This window comes from Mus caroli, unplaced genomic scaffold, assembly GCF_978045245.1.
Source record: "Mus caroli unplaced genomic scaffold, Mus_caroli_1 scaffold_3, whole genome shotgun sequence".
NCBI classification, from domain to species: Eukaryota; Metazoa; Chordata; class Mammalia; order Rodentia; family Muridae; genus Mus; species Mus caroli.
Window position 1 is genome coordinate 158,087,973 of NW_028227258.1, and position 6,052 is coordinate 158,094,024.

The 6,052-nt window shown below is 43.0% G+C and overlaps 1 pseudogene; it reads left to right on the forward strand.

Moving 5' to 3' along the window:
- The first annotated feature begins 1,973 nt into the window (after nt 1-1,973).
- On the forward strand, nt 1,974-2,714 carry LOC110288239 (small ribosomal subunit protein uS7 pseudogene; annotated as a pseudogene).
- The last annotated feature ends 3,338 nt before the right edge of the window (nt 2,715-6,052 follow it).

The window sequence follows — 6,052 nt, forward strand, 5'->3', positions numbered from 1 at the left end:
AAAGGAAGGGAGGGAGGGGAGGGAAGGAGGGTAGAGAGGAAGGGAAGGAAGGATGGAAGGGGAAAGTGAAGGAAAGGAACAAAGGGAAGGTTGGGAAGTGAGGAAAGGAAGGAAGGAAGTGAAAGAAGGAAGGAAGGGGAGAAAGGAAGGGAGGGAGGGGAGGGAGGGAAGGAGGGAGGGGAGGAAGCAAGCAAAATGAGATGAGGAAGGGAAGGAAGGAGGGGAGGAAAGAAGGGAAGGGAAGGAGAGAGGGATGGGAAGGGAAGAGGAGGGAAGGAAGGATGATCTGAAGGAGAGAGGGAAAGAAGGTAGTGAAGGGAGGGGAGGAGTGAAGTAGTGAGGGGAGGAAAGAGGGGAAGGGAAGTATGGAAGGAAGGAAGGAGAAAAGGAAGGGAGAAAGGGAAGGAGAGGAGGACAGGAGTGAAGATTGGGAAGGGAGGGAGTAAAAGGGAGGGAAGGGGAGGTAGGGAAGGAAGGAGGAATAGAAACAGGGAGGGGAGGAAGGGGAGGAAGAAGGGGAAGGGAAGGGAGGAATGGGAGGAAGGAGGGGAAGGGAAGGGAGGAAGGGGAGGGAAGCAAGGAAGGGAGGGAAAGGAGGGAGGAAGGAGGAGGGGAAAGAGGAACAGAAGGAGGGGAAGGTAAGGAGGGAGTGAAGGAATGGAAGGAGGCAAAAGGAAGGGAGGAGGGGGAGGGAAAAGAGGAGAGGAAGGAAGGAGGAGGGGAAAGAGGGGAAGGAAAGGAGGGAGTTATCCCTCAGAGACTAGTCATTGATATTTCATATATCTTAAGATTAAACTTGATTTTGAGGAACACCTAGATAGATCTGTAATAATGTTAATTTGGCTTAAAAATAGTTCCAGATAGGCAAGGAGAGGTGAAGTCCAAAACTTCCCTAGGCAGGGCTTGCAGAACAAAAGAACCACCACACAAGCCTTGCTGAGGCTGCTCTGAGATTTGAATTAACTCAAATGTAAATATGTTTTAATCTGAGCATACTGCCAGAGTCCTGTCCCAAAGTTTATCTCTTCTGCTGTGAGGAAAGATTCCAGAGGAACAATTCGACAGTCTGTCTATGCCTCTACTTTTTGGACAGTCTTTCTTAAGAAGACTTATACTTAAAACATTCCTTATAACCTAAGTGCTGGAAGCATTGCTTGTACTGTAGTCCAGTGCAAGGTAGCAACCATAGCCAAACTGATTGTTTGAGGGTCCAATTTCTACACAAAGATGAATATATCCAGATAAGTCTGTCTTTGCTTTGTATGGCTGGATGGCTTCAGGGAGCTGCATTAGTGTTCTCATAAGACAAAGTCTTTTAACATCCTAATTACAATATATGGGTGAATTAAAAATCCTGAGCTTGCAATCAAACTGAAAACTGCAGTCTATGGAACACTGGCAATTTTAATCATAATTTTTAAGTTTCTTTTGCAATATTAGAATGCATACATCACTTTTGGAAAGCAAAACCCAATTTTAAACAATCTATTCTCTTTAAAAATCAATACAAAAATCATCACATTCACGTTACGAAGTTTGCCTGCCAGTTCTTATATATGAATGCATGACAGTGCAGCTTTTAATACCTCATTAGGAAAATAGTGTTTTAAGCAGGGCAATTGTGGTGCACATCTTTAATCCCAGCTCTCAGGAGACAGAGGCAGGCAGATTTTTGAGTTTGAAGCTAGCCTGGTCTAGAGAGTGAGTTCCAGGACAGCCAGAACTCTACATAGAAGCCCTGTCTGATATATATATATATATATATACACACACACACACACAGAGTTTTATCTCTTATACTTTATAAGTCTAGTTTCTGGAATAATAATTACACAAAATATTATCCTAATTTAGAAAAAAATTTAAAGACCTGTTTTCCTGGGTTGGCTCATGCCACGTGTTGTTTAGAATGACTCTAACACTTAGTTACCAATTTTAAGCTAATATTCTGTTAAAATAAAAAACCTGGTCTTCCTGTCTGTATCAGGACGGCGCGTGGTCCACGCCGAGCGACTGAGAAGCCCGGTCTGCGCCCTCAGGATGACTGAGTGGGAAGCAGCCACACCAGCGGTGGCAGAGACCCCTGACATCAAGCTCTTTGGGAAATGGAGCACTGATGATGTGCAGATCAACGATATTTCTCTGCAGGATTACATTGCTGTGAAGGAGAAGTATGCCAAGTACCTGCCCCACAGTGCTGGACGGTATGCTGCCAAGCGCTTCCGCAAAGCACAGTGTCCCATCGTGGAGCGCCTTACTAACTCCATGATGATGCATGGTCGTAACAACGGCAAGAAGCTCATGACTGTGCGAATTGTCAAGCATGCCTTTGAGATCATCCACCTGCTCACTGGTGAGAACCCTCTGCAGGTCCTGGTGAATGCTATCATCAACAGTGGCCCCCGAGAAGACTCAACACGCACTGGGCGGGCCGGGACAGTGAGACGACAGGCTGTGGATGTGTCCCCACTGCGTCGAGTCAATCAGGCCATCTGGCTGCTGTGCACAGGGGCTCGTGAGGCTGCTTTCCGGAACATCAAGACCATCGCAGAGTGCCTTGCAGATGAGCTCATTAATGCTGCCAAGGGCTCCTCCAATTCCTATGCCATCAAGAAGAAAGATGAACTGGAGCGTGTGGCCAAGTCTAACCGCTGATTTCCCAGCTGCTGCCTAATAAACTGTGTCCTTTGGAACAATTCTAAAAAAAAAAAAAACCTGTTGGTCCTTTTAAGAGCTGTTTGTGTGGATATCAGCCTCTAGCAAGCCTTTTCCAGCTGTACTTTGCTCCCAGCCTAGGTGCAGTGTAACTTATCAGTTTCTGCTGTGCAAATTGAGACTGCCTTTTAAACAAGTTAAACTAAATGAAAGGATTAATAGCCAGCAGATAAAGTTTCAACCATTTTTTTACACGAAACACAGAACAAAAATCATTAAAACAATAAAACAAAAACAAACATACATTTACAGACATTTGGACAAATTGATGCACCAAAGACAGACAATAGACAGAGAGAGAATAGAACTTGATATCTCAAAGGGACCCAGATACCCTAACCAGTACTGAGAATATCTCCATAGGAGCCAGAGAGGAAGCAGGGCATCTTCCAATTTCCTCCTGTACCTAGGAGAGTTCTGAAAGAGCTTATTTCCAATTTTTTTCTCTTTTGCCAAAAGGTCCCAAACAGGGGACAATTGCTTTTCTGAAACCTATTCTCTCTATTTTTCTCTCTCTCCTGTTCAAAGTCTTTATCTCCTTCTGGGAATTCTGTCAGAGAAAGGAGAGGAGGCACAGTGGTAGCTCCTGATAGTTGTTCCCAAGTCCCCTGCTTTTCTAACTTTCCTAATTACTCCTTAACTTGTCAAATAGTTTCACTTATATATTTACCATTCCTACTTCTGGGAATTAAGAACAACATAAATGTACTTGACCTAAGAATTTTTCTAACATCTGTTATGTTTTTGTAGGTTTTTTTTTACTCTTTTTATTTATTTTATTTTATTTTATACACTATTCCTCCCATCTGAAACCACTCTTGGCTATGAACAAATTTTCTTTACCATATTCCTCTTGTCTTGAAGGATTCCTTGAGATTCCTTTAAAAACAATTCATGCTTACTTAATGCTTGTCCCATAGTCTAGTCATTCTTTGTACTTTTCTCGAATCAGTCTCACAGTGTAAGTCACACTGTGGCAGTCTCTGTGCGGGTTTTCACTCACTTTCTAATGAAGCAGAGACCCAGGGCAGACCTTCACTCACCACCTGACTAGTGAAAGTCCAGTGCAAACCTTCACTCAATTTTCTACAAAGCAGTGGCCCAATGCAAAGAGTGGTCTCTCTCAGATCCCAAACCCAGATACACACACTGGGTGCCAGTTTGTCCGGACTTGCAGGGATAATCAGTGGGGACCCAGGGCAGGAGAGAGAGAGAGAATGGAAGGGACAAGAGATAGAAAGAATGAGAGCAAGTCAATCATACTGATTAAGCTCTGAAAAACTTTCTTCAGTATGGCAATATAAGCATAAGCATGAGGAGGCTCTAAGGGAGGGGAAAGAGCCCCGGGACTCTCTGAAGGTCAGGTGGCAATTTTTAGCTTTTGGAACCACAGGTCACAGTGTCCTCTTTACCCCCAAACATTCTTACTGTTATGACCAATAATGTTCTCTCAGGGTGGTTTATGAAAGCTAGAAAATATCCACAAAGCCACGGCTGAGGCCATGGCTCCTGACACCTCTTCCTTGGCCAAAAATATTGAAGGATGGGTGGAGTGTGTGCTCCCTGAGATTGTTCCTAAACAATTTCCAGGGTTACTTTTTCAGAGGGGTTGTATTAGTCAGAGATTTCATTGTTGTGAAGAGACACCATGACAAAGGCAACCCTTATAAAGGGGAGCATTTATTTGTGATTGGCTTAAAAATTCAGAGGTTTAATCCATTATCATCAAGGTGGGAGCATGGCAGCACCCAGGCAGGCATGGCATGGGAAAGCTGAGTGTTCTACATTTTCATCCAAAGGAAGTTAGGATCAGACAGTGTCTTCTGCACTGGTGGAGCTTCAAATCCCTGACAATGTCACACTTCATCCAACAAGGACACACCTACTCGATAAGTAGTAGTGCTACCCCCTGGGCAAGTGTATTCAAACCACAAAAGGGTGAGAACAATAAAATATCACTAAGGACCTGTTACAGAAAAAAAAATTTTTTCTATTCAAGAGACTAGAATTACAAACCAGAATGGAAACTTCCCATTATTGTTGGACCAGGTCAGTTGCTTGGTTGAGGGACTAACCATAGGATGAGCTCACTTTAAATCATGCTTTTGTTGTCCCTTGTCATAACAATAATTCATTGTCACTAGAGACTTCAAATGCTCAACCTATGGCTTCTAATGTTGAAAAAAAGTTTAATAGAGAGGATTGTGAGAAACAGGTTATTCACTTGAAGGTCTCTAACTTGACAAGGGCCTGTATATCCCAAGCCTTTCCTCTCTGCCCCCACCCTATATTCCTCTAACCAAATGCATCAGATTCTGAAGTCAAGATCCTACCAATAGATGAGTTGCCACCATCATCACCTTGATCAGCAGAGAGGCAGGCCATCACAGCTGACCATGCTGGTTATCCCAGGTGGGGTTCTGAAAACACCCCTTTTTATAACTGCCTCACAGATCCACTTAAATCTTGGTCATATTTCCTTGGTCAACACTATGATTATTCCTTTCCAAACACAACTGTGGAGGATTAGAATCTTGATTAGGATAACAGAGGAAGGAAAACTCACCTACTATAGGTGCTTGCATTTTTGTTTTGTTTTGTTTTGTTTTGTTTTGTTTTGTTTTGTTTTGTTTTTCAAGACAGGTTTTCTCTGTGTAGTCCTGGAACTCACTCTGTAGACCAGGCTGGCCTCAAACTCAGAAATTCACCTTTCTCTGCCTCCCAAGTGCTGGGATTAAAGGTTTGCACCAACATGTGCAACTACCATTTTCTGTGCTAGTATACTGGACTGTGAAAGAAGGAAAAGGAGCAGGAATGGCAGCACACCTTTAGTCCTAGCATTCAGGAGACATATGTAAGTGGATCTCTGCTAGTTCAATACAACCTTGCTCTACAAAGCAAGTGCCTGTATGGAGAGTGCTATACAAAGAAACATTGTGTGATGCTATTTTCTATCACCAATTAACCCTGCACTGGAACCTCCAAAGCTATACCCTAAATAAGCCATTCCCAGTTAATTATGTTAAGCCTTTTCTGTGACAATGGACAGCTGATGAACACACACATCAGAACCCAGGAATGATGTAATCACCCACACCAAATAATGGAAAAGATGAACTCCCAATCAAGTCAAGGAGAGAGTCCCCATGAGCAAATTAGATCTCATGATCTCCTGGAACCTTAGGCACAGTTGAAAAAAGGGATTGAAGAAGGAGCTTAAGTGGTAGAATTAAATGAGTATGTTGTTTTGAAAGCATTTATATGAAATTAGTAATTATAAGCAATGATGTATCAACATCAGCACCTTGAACTCCTAGATATAAATTTCTAAATACTA